The following is a 14,729-nucleotide window of genomic DNA, read 5'->3' on the forward strand; positions in this document are numbered from 1 at the left end:
GGTGCCAGACGCACTGAGTTCCTGCTCACTCAGCGGTTCTGGTGGCCTACCGTTCACACTGACACTAGGAAGTCTGCGCCAGAAGCAAGGCTTCCCATCAGGCTCCTGCGGGGTTGCTGCAGCCCCTTCCCATCCCCTCACGTCCATGGTCGCACATCGCTCTGAACTTTGTCACTGGTCTACCCATCTCCAGGGGGTTTTCTGTCATCCTCACCATAGTCGACAGATTTTCTAAATTCACACATTTTATCCCCCTCCGCAGACTTTCCTCCTCCCTGGAGACCGCCAAGCTTCTGGTCAACCATGTGGTTTGACTTCATGGGATCCCCATGGATGTGGTGTCAGACAGAGGTCCTCAGTTTTCATCCGCTACATGGAGAGCTTTCTGCAACTTGTTAGGAGCCACTGTCAGTTTGTCATCAGGGTACCACCCACAATCGAATGGACAATCGGAAAGAGCCAACCAGGACCTAGGGGCGGCCCTGAGATGTGTGTGTTACCAGCATCCATCATTGAGGTCTACCTATCTCCCATGGGTAGAGTATGCCTGTAACACCCTAATCTATTCATCTACCGGCTTGTCTCCTTTCCATGTGGTGCATGGCTTCCAACCTCCCATCTTCTCCTCTCAAGAGATTGAGTCCACTGTTCCCTCCGTGACTGCCTTCCTGCGCCGTATGCACCGTGTGTGGCGTGATACCCGTGCTGCCTTGTCGCGGACAGCCAAACGGAACCAGACCATGGCTAATCCCCATCGCAGACCATCTCCCGACTACAAACCCGGCCAGAGGGTTTGGTTATCATCAAAAGACATTACACTATCAGGAGAGTCGAAGAAACTGGCACCTAGATTCATCGGACCATACGAGGTGGAGCGGATGATAACTCCCGTCACAGCTCGACTCAAGGTACCCAAGTCCTTCAAATCGTATCCTGTCTACGATGTTTCCCGCCTAAAGCCCGTCGAGTCGAGCGACCATAGTCATCCACCTGTGTCTCCCCCTGCTCCTCAGCAAGTGGAGGGTCATCCAGCCTTCACTGTCAACACCATTCTGGACGCTAGGAGGCGAGGCAGGGGGGTGCCGTTTCTGATCGACTGGGAGGGTTACCCCCCAGAGGATCGCTCTTGGATTTCACGTTCCCTTATTATTGATAAATCCCTAATTTCTGATTTTTATCATAGATTTCCCGGTAAACCAGGAGGCCCGCCAGGTGGCGTCCGTTGATTAGGGGGGGAATACTGTCACCGCCTGCTGCCACCTTGTGGTTTGTACGCTTAGTTTTCCCTTATTGGTGCAGCAGACCTGGCTCTTACTTTTTGTCTTCCTCAGAGTTCCTGTGTTTTCCTGTGGGCGGAGCTGTAAGACGTGCACAGTTGTGTCTAATCTCACCAGCACTACTTTAGCAGCACCTGGTCGGCTGGATGGCACTCCGCTATTCCACTCCTTGACTGATTGTCTGAAGACTCCTATGCTCCTTGTATTTTTTCCTACGTACCATCTTGGCTATTTCCAGTGCCATCCAGCTGGGTATGTACGTTGATAGTTTGCACGTCTTGCAACTCCGACCCCAGTTTAGTTAGTTTGTATATTATCTTTTGTTCTTTCTATCACGGTGCTCTTTTTGCACCGTCACTTTTTGTTATATTCTATTTTTGGATCATTGTTGTGATTGCTACTTTTGTTAAGTAAAGAACTATTTACTCTCCATTCCATCTGCATCATTGGGTTCCTCTTTTCCACATTTAATTGAATTGTGACAAAAATATGCTGACTCGGCCACCTGCAACAAGTGCTTGAAGATGACATTAGGCAAGTAACGTCTTGTAAGTACCTTCATTTTGCTTAATTAACACAATACTCCTGCATGTAGACTCAACAAGCAAACATGTTTGTAACACTAGTTTAATATTGTCACAATGGTGGCGAATTTATGCACTTAATATACTATAGAACTGTGTCATTATTTTTGCACATTCTGTATTGTCACTAGTTTTACTGTAATAATTATAACAATTTTGTCATGAACGTTCATGGTGCCTCTTGGCATGATCCCAGGATGCAGAGACGGTCAGCGATGTGCAGGGGAGGAGAAATTTAAGGACAAGGCTCGACAAATATAGGGACACAGGATAATCATACAAAACACAAAAGCAGTGCAAAAGTTAAACCAACACTGTCAATCTGAAAATGCTGACATAAAAAAAACAGATTAGCAATCAGGGGCAAGGGAACTTCTCGATTGCTGATCAAGAAAATGTGGAAAGACCAGCCCTCTGACAGGAGATAAAGAGAAACCAAATCAGGGAAATACAAGACAAGAGTGTTGGAAGTGAAAGAATACTAAACGTGGGAATGTAATTAAGTCCAACCTGTCTTGTGAGAGATCATGACAATTGTTTCCCATTTGGTGAATTTATTAGTTATAATTGGGGAGATGCTTTTAAAGAGCAAAGTCTCTCCAGGTTCTTTTGCTGTAATGTCTTGTCTAAATAAGGCGATGAGACTAAAATTGACGATTACAAATGTATTCTACAATGAAGTCAGTACAAACAGTAGCAACACCAAAGCTGAGGAAAGGACTGTTCCCTCTCAAATGTCCCTCTGCTTATGTGCTTTTGTCCTCCTTACTGCCCCAGCCTGCCGGAGATGTTTGAGCACTGTCCAATGAAGCCAAGTCCACTCTCGCTTTGTCTCGTTTCTGGCACCTCTTTTCACCATCAGAACCAAATATGATAATTTGGGCGTGTATGTGCAAAATTGATAGTACACGCAAAGATGATCTAGCCTGTGCAAAGTGGATTTTGTCTGTTAAATGAGCAGAATAAGCCGTGCAATCCATTTTGCTTCTTTGTCTTCATTAACACGCAAAATAAATACTGATCATCAAAACACTCACAATACTGGGAGGAGAAGTTGCACATATAATTATTTATCTACACTCATCACTGTTTTACGAGCACTATTCAGCATTTCATTTAGCACGTATGGGAAGGACGTCCAAACTGACATTTACACACACGCCTGAAGGATTGGGGCTCGTGCTGCACAGATAGACGATGGACAGATGAGAATCCTCCGTCTTACGTGTGTGTGTGTGTGTGTGTGTGTGTGTGTGTGTGTGTGTGTGTGTGTGTGTGTGTGTGTGTGTGTGTGTGTGTGTGTGTGTGTGTGTGTGTGTGTCAACAATTTGGCATATTGTCCATTCAGCAACATCCTTTTCTAATTGTATAGAGGACTTAAAGGAGAACTGCACTTTTTGGGGAAGTTTGCCTATTGTTCACAATCATTATGAAAGGATAGATGTTTTCAATGCATTCTAAATATTAAATGAACGTAAATAAAAGTCAGTTTACAGCAGAGCAAATGGGAAGTCCTCTCTCCTGCCCATAAAACCCAATAAATAACTATCCAAAAATTGCCAACAATACTCCAATTACATGTCGTGACTTTAACATTAACCAAGTATTAGTGATAATGTTATTGTAAACGGTAACGCAGACAAACTACTTTATAGCGGCGACATGATCACTTCCATGTGTCCCTATGTTTACAATATAGAGTGGTCTGCTGTTTCCTCGCTTCCCTGCTCCCTAGAAGTTTATTGTAGATCATAAATCATGCATCTCACCTGGAAACGCTGCAAAGTCTTTTTACAAAGAAAATGTTGCAACAGCGCTACTTGTAATAACCGCAAGACGGCGATTACATCAAAAGGACAATACATGAGCATAATGCTGAAACATTTGAACACACAGCATGCTATAACTATGAATGAATGTGTTTTTGAACTGTTCCAATGTCATTCTAGCAGCAGTAACCCGGTGTAAATACAACAGGTACTAACAATCACTGTTTATCATGTTAGCGCTATTATTTGTTAAATTGAAATGAATGCCTTCTCATTTAGATGAGAATGACAAGTGATAGATTTTGACTGGCTACGAGGTGGGCAGTAAGCAGTGTTGGGACCAACGCGTTACTTTGCAACGCGTTACTGTAACGCATTACTGTAACGCCGTTATTTTCGGCGGTAAATAGTAATCTAACGCGTTATTTTTTATATTCAGTAACTCAGTTACCGTTACTACATGATGCGTTACTGCGTTATTTTACGATATTTTTTATGTAGTATCGGCTAGAAACTGAGAAGATCTGAGTGTGTTTTATTGGAGAGCTGCAGAAGAGGCGACGGAGAAGCGGCGCGCTCTGTGTGTGCGTGTGTGTGTGTGGGGGGGCGTGGGGGCGTGTCTGCGTTTATTAACAAGACATGGCGAAGCCGAGTTTCTTAATATGGAGATATTCTCACTACTTCTCTTTTGTCGACCACAAAAAAAAAAACATTTTAGTTAAATGTAAGTTGTGTCTTGGATCAAAGATCCCATCTACTGCCCAAAACAGCAATTCAAATCTGCTGAAACAGCTACAAAAGCAACATGCTTTGACAAAGCTAGTAAAGAGAGACACACTTCACCTCCTAAGCAACAGCAGCTGGATTTTAACGAGGCACTGCTAGCCAGGACAACATTAGAGAGTATAAGGATACACCTTTAGTCAAAAAAGATTTACGACCTTAAGGTCAAAAGGTCAGAGGGGGGTGGGGTGAAGGAAAGGTCAGAAGGAGGCGGGGCTAAGGGGGATACACTTTATGTCAAAATGTGATTGATGGCCCTGTAAGAGGAGGGGTGGGGTGAAGGGGAGGTCAGAGGAAGGTGGGGGTAAGGAGGGTGAGTTACTTTGTGTCAAAATGCGATTTACGACTCTTTGAGTATTAACACATGCACGCACACGCACACGCACACACACACTGGTATATGTGAATAGTAAGTCTTTGTTAGTACGAGCATTAAGAGAAAATGGAAAAGATGGAGAAACCTGTTGTTTTAGTAGGCATGATTAGCGAAACGCCAGTTTGAATTTATAAAAATGATAAAACTTACCACGACGCTCCTCGGAAAACTAGGATTTTTCTGAATCGCACTCAAATTCCTCCAACCGAGTCTTTGCGGGAGAAGTGGATAGACGTCTTGTCTCGAAGCAGCCGGAATTGGAAATGCATACTGGCAACGAAAAGAAGGTTGTCCTTTGAGACCACACCCCCGACGGAGTACAAAAGGACCTCCCCTGCCAATACATCAATCAATCAATCAATGATTATTTATATAGCCCTAAATCACAAGTGTCTCAAAGGGCTGTACAAGCCACAGCGACATCCTCGGTACAGAGCCCACATACAATACAATACAATACATCAACCAATAGTATTTGAAAACAATCTTTTTGATAGTCTGATTGGTCGAAACTTTTTATGGGACTCCTACCCTTTGAAAACAATACGCCCCTCATTTTTGACTAATCCACTGGAAAAGTGGTCAAAAGTCATGAAAATGTTTAAAAATCACACCCGATACCATTGCCATAAGTCTCGCCGATGACCTCGTGAGTCTAGGGATGCCCAATATGTCCAGAAAAATCTAAAAATCCAAAAAATCAGGGGGCCGGATTTTGGACGTCGGCGTACCGCGTTTGGTCTATGGCCGTAGTTTGGAGACCGATGGTAAAAATTTACCATTGACGGCTAGGTTTTTTCTTTGGATTAAATAGAGAGTAAATCTAGCAGAAAATATGCATTATAAACAAAGAGAGAGAGTTTGGAGGGGCAAGAACACCCTCTTGGGACTTTCGCAGCAGCACAGCAGCGATGAGAAGGCATGCACAGCAAAAGTCATGAAAATGTTTAGAAAATACACGCGTAATAAACAGCACAATTACGGAATGAATAAATATTTTTAAGCAAAGTTACCATCTTTATTGTTAGTTTTGTTTCTTTTGGCGGGATGAAATCACACACACACACACACACACACACACACACACACACACACACACACACACACACACACACACACACACACACACACACACACACACACACACAGCAAATTGGTTGGTACCATGTCTAGAGAGATAGGTAGAGACAGATTTATTGTTGGTGTCTGGTTTTTGTCGGTAGAAAAACCATATCTAATGAGAGTGGTAGAGACAGATTTAAGGCAGGAGATTTTTTTTTATTTTTTTTTTAACACACACACACACACACACACACACACACACACACACACACACACACACACACACACACACACACACACACACACAGCAAATTGGTTGGTACCATGTCTAGAGAGATAGGTAGAGACAGATTTATTGTTGGTGAGAGATAGGTAGAGACAGATTTATTGTTGGTGTCTGGTTGTTGTCGGCAAAACTATGTCTAATGAGAGTGGTAGAGACAGATTTAAGGCGGGAGAATTTGTTGACAAAAACCAGATGTTATTTCTCTAGACACTAAAAGGTCCGCTGTTTGTAATGTTACCAAATTACTGATTTTTAATATTTTTTACTTAATAAAGGGTTTGTATTGTGGTAAAAAGTTTCCAAAATGTTTTAAAATTACACCCGGTATTTAGTCCCACAAGACCCACCGCAGGCCTCGCGAACCCCAACAAAGTTGCAGGAGGAGCGGGGGGAGAAAAGTTGGAAAAGTGGTCAAAAGTCCCCAAAATGTCTAAAAATTACACCCAGGTACCACTCCAACAAGTCCCGCCGCAGGCATCGTGAGTTCTGGGGTGCTGACATGTCCAAAACGCCCTAGTAAAGTTGCAGGACGATTGAAAAATACAAAAATATATTTTTGTATAATAACTCAGATACGGTAACACTAGCGAGCAGTAGATATTTAAACTGAAAAAAAAACTATGTCCGTTTGATCTTACAAAGTTGGAAAATGACTCTCGGGGTGTTGTTTAAAGGCCTACTGAAAGCCACTACTACCGACCACGCAGTCTGATAGTTTATATATCAATGATGAAATCTTAACATTGCAACACATGCCAATACAGCCGGGTTAACTTATAAAGTGACATTTTAAAATTCCCGGGAAATATCCGGCTGAAACATCGCGGTATGATGACGTATGCGCGTGACGAAGTCCGAGTAACGGAAGTTATGGAACTCCGTAGAATCCTATACAAAAAGCTCTGTTTTCATTTCATAATTCCACAGTATTCTGGACATCTTTTGCAATTTTTTTAATGAACAATGAAGGCTGCAAAGAAGACAGTTGTAGGTGGGATCAGTGTATTAGCAGCGGACTACAGCAAAACACAACCAGGAGGACTTTGTTGGAGCGCTAGCCGCGTTAGCCGCGCTAGCCGCGCTAGCCGTGCTAGCCGCCGACTTCACCTTGACTTCCTACGTCTCCGGGCCTTCTGCCGATCGCTGGAACGCAGGTGAGCACGGGTGTTGATGAGCAAATGAGGGCTGGCTGGCGTAGGTGGAGAGCTAATGTTTTTAGCATAGCTCTGTGCAGTGCGGTTGCTAAGTTAGCTTCAATGGCGTCGTTAGCACAGCATTGTTAACCTTCGCCAGCCTGGAAAGCATTAACCGTGTATTTACATGTCCACGGTTTAATAGTATTGTTGATTTTCTATCTATACTTCCAGTCAGGGGTTTATTTCTTTTGTTTCTATATGCAGTTAAAGCAAGATGCTATCACGTTAGCTCGTAGCTAAAGCATTTCGCCAATGTATTGTCGTGGAGATAAAAGGCACTGAATGTCCATTTCGCGTTCTCGACTCTCATTTTCAAGAGGATATAGTATCCAAGGTGGTTTAAAATACAAATCTGTGATCTACAATAGAAAAAGGAGAGTGTGGAATCCAATGAGCCAGCTTGTACCTAAGTTACGGTCAGAGCGGAAAAAGATACGTCCATCGCTGCCTCTCAAGTCATTCACTGTAACGTTCCTCATCTACGAATCTTTCATCCTCGCTCAAATTAATGGAGTAATCATCACTTTCTCGGTCCGAATCTCTCTCGCTCCATTGTAAACAACGGGGAATTGTGAGGAATACTAGCTCCTGTGACGTCACGCTACTTCCGGTACAGGCAAGGCTTTTTTTTATCAGCGAGCAAAATTTGCGAACTTTATCGTCGATTTTCTCTACTAAATCCTTTCAGCAAAAATATGGCAATATCGCGAAATGATCAAGTATGACACATAGAATGGATCAGCTATTCCTGTTTAAATTTAAAAAAATAATTTCAGTAGGCCTTTAATATTATGCGTATTCATTATTTTGTTTTATAGAGGGAATATGGGAAGATTTTAAAGCGAGTGCATTTTTACAAACATAGTTTGAGGAGTCAGATTTTCATTTTTACAAGAAAAAACATACAATATACAATATATATATACATTTACTTACAGATTTTTATGCCTCTGGCATGCTGGTTGGTCTTGAAGGAGCGTTCGTCTTTAATGGACTTCCAGCCAAAGTGTTTTGACATTGAAGGGTCGCTCGCAGTGGAAGAAGAGGAGATCTTTTTTTTTTTTTTACTAAAGACCCCGACATCGAAGGCTTGCTCGCGGGTAACATCATTGAAAAAGACGGCGAAAGTCCTACATGCAACTGCTGTAAGTTTTTCTTTGCTTTTTGCATGTTTTTTTTAAGCGGCGGTAGGAGATGTTCACACTAGACCGTCTTTTTGCAAAATGAATTTGGCGCGCGGAAAAGTAGGAGGGTTCTGATTCCAGAGGTGGGGGTTTGTTTCCGGGTGCGAGTGTGAAAGTGATGAGTGAAAACGACAGCGCCACATGCCTTTGAAGTCGTTCATATTTTTACCCACACTTTATTGTTACATTTCTTAATGCCAGCTAACAATAAAGACGACAACTTTGTTTAGAAATATTTATTTATACCGACGTGGTGCAAGGACAAATTGTGAAGCAAAATTAAAATTAAATCTAGGGGAAATTGATAGAGTATATGAAACTAAATTCTCGGGAATAATAATTGGTTATAAATTATGTTGGAAACCGTATATTAAATATATAAAAGGGAAAAATATCTAAATGTATTGCTATTCTTTATAAAGTAAAACACATGCTGAATAAGACACGTTTGCATATGTTATATTATTGTTTTATTTTTTATATTTAACATATTGTGTTGAAGTTCGGGGAAATGTTTATAAAACAAACATATAAACATATAAAGAAAAAACATAAAGATAAAACATATAATAGCAGAACAATATTTATGTTTGTTTTGCTAAAGAAAGTATATTATATAGGTGTGGTGCTAATGTTTTATACATGTGTTTATTTTAAACAACACTTTGTTAAAATATTTTAAGGTGTTGGTTATTTTGAGCACATTTGACAATTAATGATAACCGCAATATTTTGGTTACAATAACTGCGATATGACTTTATATTTTAACATTTTTAATTTACATAAACTTGTTGTAAAGCCTCCATGTTTGTTTTGTGTTTTAGCATTAGGAAACGTTTGTATTGTTTATTATTGTTGTTTGGCACACTTTATTTTTAACACGCTCAACGTTTTATTGAAGTACATTACAGATTAACACTCGGACATGTCCGAGAAGGAGTATGAAGAAGCGGAGCTAATTTACTGTTTTTGACCAAATTGCATGATTTTGGGTCATTTTTTTTTCTCTTTGAGACAGACCCATGATGAGTGACAGGGGCTACATTCCATATGTCAATGGCATGGTGTGGTCCATTATCCTGTGTAGTAATCCGAAAGACCTGCAAATGGCTGGTATGCGATTTATTTGTTGTTGTTTAAAACTTTATACGTTTATGAGCGTCTAAAAGAGACAAGACAGAGACAGATTTAAGGTGGGAGATTTTGTTGACAAAAACCAGATGTTATTTCTTTAGACACTAAAAGGTCTGAACAACCTCTTAAACTGGATCATATCAGTACAATTTTTAACTTTTTTTTACTTAATCCATTTCATAATGTAATTTTACATACTGATATGCTAAAAGTTTTAAGTGTTGTATCTGCATACAAAAGGTTTTTATGAAATGCAAGATGGCTTTTTGGTGCAAACTTTTTTATAATGATGTCTGTCTTTTTTAGTTTTAAATGATCTTAAAACTCTGATCTTTTTGAGCCTTTTGATGTCTTTTCACTTTGCTTTAATTTATTTTTGAGTCATCTTTCTCTATCGACACCCCACTAGTACCATCCCCCTTTCAGCACACACAAACCATTTAGTTATGACATGCAGTAGCTAGAAGCACTCCAATGTTTGTGTATTTTACTCATTAAACAAATAATCACAACATCAAAATACAAATGGATGCTTTTTTTTTTTTAAATCGAATGAATCAATTTGACGAAACGTTACAACCCTCGAGTTTTTAATTATTTTTGTGTACACCCTAGTAATCATGTTAGAACAATACGCAAGACTGCGACTATGTGGTAACAGTGGTCAATATAATCAACAGTCTGCCTGTTCTACCCAGTAGAAGTAGTAAGTACACAAGAGCTAACATAGGCAAAGAGATGATGAATAAAAAGAAAAAAGGAGTTGTCGTCAGCAGAAAACAAAACAATTGACGATAAGCAGAATAAAAAAAAACCTGAAGTACAACAAAGCATACATAGCCTTTTGGATTTACCATGAATACGTTAGGAAATGAGGAGAGGCAGGTGTGTGTTTTATACCATCTACTACACTTTGTATTATCCTATCTCTTTGAGATGCCTTTTTTTTTTTTTTTTTTTTTTTACTGTTGCTGCAATAAAAACAGTACCGATCTAATCTTAATACAGAGGACGATACAACAGTGTTTGGTTTAGGAGAGAACACAACGAAGCTAATACAAAAATTAAGAAAAGAAATACCACTACTGACAAAAACAGACTTTCCTCGAACCATGGTAAAAAACTGAATGTGTTCATACAAATAAATATGTTCCTATAAATTAAACACTGTTAAACACTGTTAAAAAAGTTTGAAATAATGAATTACATTGTAGTTTGGGTTTTATTAAAAAAAATGCTCAAACTAATGCAGTGCCTGTTTGAAATGTTTATGGGTCAAGCTTTTTAAAAATTGTATTTTGGAAAAATTAAATGTTTGGGGAAAGCAAATGCAAAGTTGCACATTTATACCGTAGAATAAGCTACGATATAAATGTTTAGGGAAAGCAAATGCAAAGTTGCACATTTATACCGTAGAATAAGCTACGACATAGGCTGATCGGTCAAAACTTTTTTTGACTCCTCCCCCTTTAAAACAATACGCCCCGCAATTTTTTGACCAATCCACTACGGTTTATTTTTTTCGTCCCCTTTAAAAACAAGACAATCCTGCAATTTTTGACCAAACCACAACGGTTCCTTTCTGAACGTACGGATCTCTCAAACAAGAAAATGCCAAACAAGACAAGCAGACGCGTACAGACCTCTTTTATACCACAGGACAAATTTAAACCAACCGTAAACACGGCTGATGAACCATCCGGCATTACGGCTGATGAAGCAGCCATGGCTGAGATTTTTATCCCGCCTGAGACGACGGAGGATGCGAACGACAAAGAGAAGCCTTTAATCCCACCGTGTCGCTTCAGCAGATGCTTTGGCAGACAAGGGACGAAAACCAGCGACGCTACACCGTCTTTGTCAGACAACGATACGGAGGAGGAGGAAAAGGAGAATTGTTTTGTAAACATAACTCCTCCATCATCCCAGCCACCATCACTGTCACTCTTGGACCCTACATTGCACATTGACGCCGAAACCGACGGGGGTCTGTGGTTGTTTTTTGCCAGCACGGTGAAAACGGCCGTGTTTCATCTCCTCAGCCACGCCATCTACAAGTTCAGACAGAGCGAGTGCTTTGGCTGCAGGGTGAACCATCCGAGTCAGAGACAACACCCATGCCTGGAACCCTATGAGCAGGGTTTTCTGCTGTCCAACTACGCCGAACTCATCAGCAGTCTGCGTACGCCTAAATTCATTCAGGCCATTCAATGCTTGCTGATGCTTCGTTGCATCAAGGCTGAGGATTCAAAGGTCGAAGCCTATGCAGACTCTTTGCTGTCTCAACTGGAATCCGAGACAAATATCTGGGGGGCTCTAGATGACATGTACAACGAGGTGGTAGGAAATGATGAAACGTTTTTGGCACATTTGGATATGGTGACAGAGTGTTGGAAGAATTTTAAAAAAGATGGGTAATTATTGGGGAAAACTTGTCAACTTTGTCGAGAACCACGCTGTTATATACCCATTGAGGGACGTGATAGAAGCATTTATTTTAAAACGCGACAAACCTCAAAAACTACAAATCATTTTTGACTATGCCCGCTCTATGCCCACTTGGGAAACTATCAGGAAAGCTGTTGTTTCTCATGCTTTGGACTTTGACATTTTTGAAATCATTTTGTCTGAATGGTCTAAAGAAAAGTATTTTCAACCTTCACCTTGTCATGTGTTTGTTTTATATGCTCTGTTTGTTGATATGACGATGTATCGCCTGCGACGCAACATACCGTTAACGTTTTGTTTGAACTGCAAAAACTACATAATGCGATAAAATTTACCTACGGTATACCTGTTTTACATCAAACCTTGATTATAGTTTATAGTTTATAGAAAAAATGTTTTAGATACAATGTGTTGTTTTTTATGAATAAAAACAAACTGTTTTAGATACACTGTGTTGTTTCTCATGAATAAATAAAAACAAAAGGCAATGTATAGTATGTAATGCATGATTGTTCAGTTTTGCCTAAAAGGGAACCAATAATTTGTATCAACAATGTAGAAATAATAAATATACCAACAATAGTAATAGACAACATAGCAACAATAATAATAATAGAAAACATAGCAATAATGGTAGTAAAACATAAAGCACGTGTTAACAATTTGAGACGGAGTACAACAGCGGGTCAAATTAAAGATCCTCGTTTTTTATATTTGAACCAAACCCTATGTCTGTGGTTTTAATACATAAAAAAGTGCAAATGATTCCGTAAGTTGTGCACTTCTTTAAACATAGCACAGTAGCATTAAAATAGTTTATTCTTTTTAAAAAGAGCTATGTTTTTTTATTTTTTTATTTTGTTTAATGCAAAATTTGTACTAATATAGCCTATATCGTAGCTTATTCTACAGTATAAATGTTCAACTTTGCATTTGCTTTCCCTAAACATTTAATTTTTCTAAAATACAATTTTTAAAAAGCTTGACCCATAAACATTTCAAACAGGCACTGCATTAGTTTGAGCATTTTTTTTTAATAAAACCCAAATTACAATGTAATTCATTATTTCAAACTTTTTTAACAGTGTTTAACAGTGTTTAATTTATAGGAACATATTAATTTGTATGAGCACATTCAGTTTTTTACCATGGTTCGAGGAAAGTCTGTTTTTGTCAAACTAGTGGTATTTATTTTCTTAATTTTTGTATTAGCTTCGTTGTGTTCTCTCCTAAACCAAACGCTGTTGTATCGTCCTCTGTATTAAGATTAGATCTGTACTGTTTTTATCGCAGCAACAGTAAAAAAAAAAAAAAAAAAAAAAAGGCATCTCAAAGAGATAGGATAATACAAAGTGTAGTAGATGGTATAAAACACACACCTGCCTTTCCTCATTTCCTAACGTATTCATTGTAAATCCAAAAGGCTATGTATGCTTTGTTGTACTTCAGGTTTTTTTTAATTCTGCTTATCGTCAATTGTTTTGTTTTCTGCTGACGACAACTCCTTTTTTCTTTTTATTCATCATCTCTTTGCCTATGTTAGCTCTTGTGTACTTACTACTTATACTGGGTAGAACAGGCAGACTGTTAATTATATTGACCACTGTTACCACATAGCCGCAGTCTTGCGTATTGTTCTAACATGATTACTAGGGTGTACACAAAAATAATTAAAAACTCGAGGGTTGTAACGTTTCGTCAAATTGATTCATTCGATTTAAAAAAAAAAAAAGCATCCATTTGTATTTTGATGTTGTGATTATTTGTTTAATGAGTAAAATACACAAACATTGGAGTGCTTCTAGCTACTGCATGTCATAACTAAATGGTTTGTGTGTGCTGAAAGGGGGATGGTACTAGTGGGGTGTCGATAGAGAAAGATGACTCAAAAATAAATTAAAGCAAAGTGAAAAGACATCAAAAGGCTCAAAAAGATCAGAGTTTTAAGATCATTTAAAACTAAAAAAGACAGACATCATTGTAAAAAAGTTTGCACCAAAAAGCCATCTTGCATTTCATAAAAACCTTTTGTATGCACATACAACACTTAAAACTTTTAGCATATCAGTATGTAAAATTACATTATGAAATGGATTAAGTAAAAAAAAGTTAAAAATTGTACTGATATGATCCAGTTTAAGAGGTTGTTCAGACCTTTTAGTGTCTAAAGAAATAACATCTGGTTTTTGTCAACAAAATCTCCCACCTTAAATCTGTCTCTGTCTTGTCTCTTTTAGACAGTCATAAACGTATAAAGTTTTAAACAACAACAAATAAATCGCATACCAGCCATTTGCAGGTCTTTCGGATTACTACACAGGATAATGGACCACACCATGCCATTGACATATGGAATGTAGCCCCTGTCACTCATCATGGGTCTGTCTCAAAGAGAAAAAAAAATGACCCAAAATCATGCAATTTGGTCAAAAACAGTAAATTAGCTCCGCTTCTTCATACTCCTTCTCGGACATGTCCGAGTGTTAATCTGTAATGTACTTCAATAAAACGTTGAGCGTGTTAAAAATAAAGTGTGCCAAACAACAATAATAAACAATACAAACTTTTCCTAATGCTAAAACACAAAACAAACATGGAGGCTTTACAACAAGTTTATGTAAATTAAAAA

The sequence above is a fragment of the Entelurus aequoreus genome, linkage group LG05 (assembly GCF_033978785.1).
Source record: "Entelurus aequoreus isolate RoL-2023_Sb linkage group LG05, RoL_Eaeq_v1.1, whole genome shotgun sequence".
Taxonomy (NCBI): Eukaryota; Metazoa; Chordata; class Actinopteri; order Syngnathiformes; family Syngnathidae; genus Entelurus; species Entelurus aequoreus.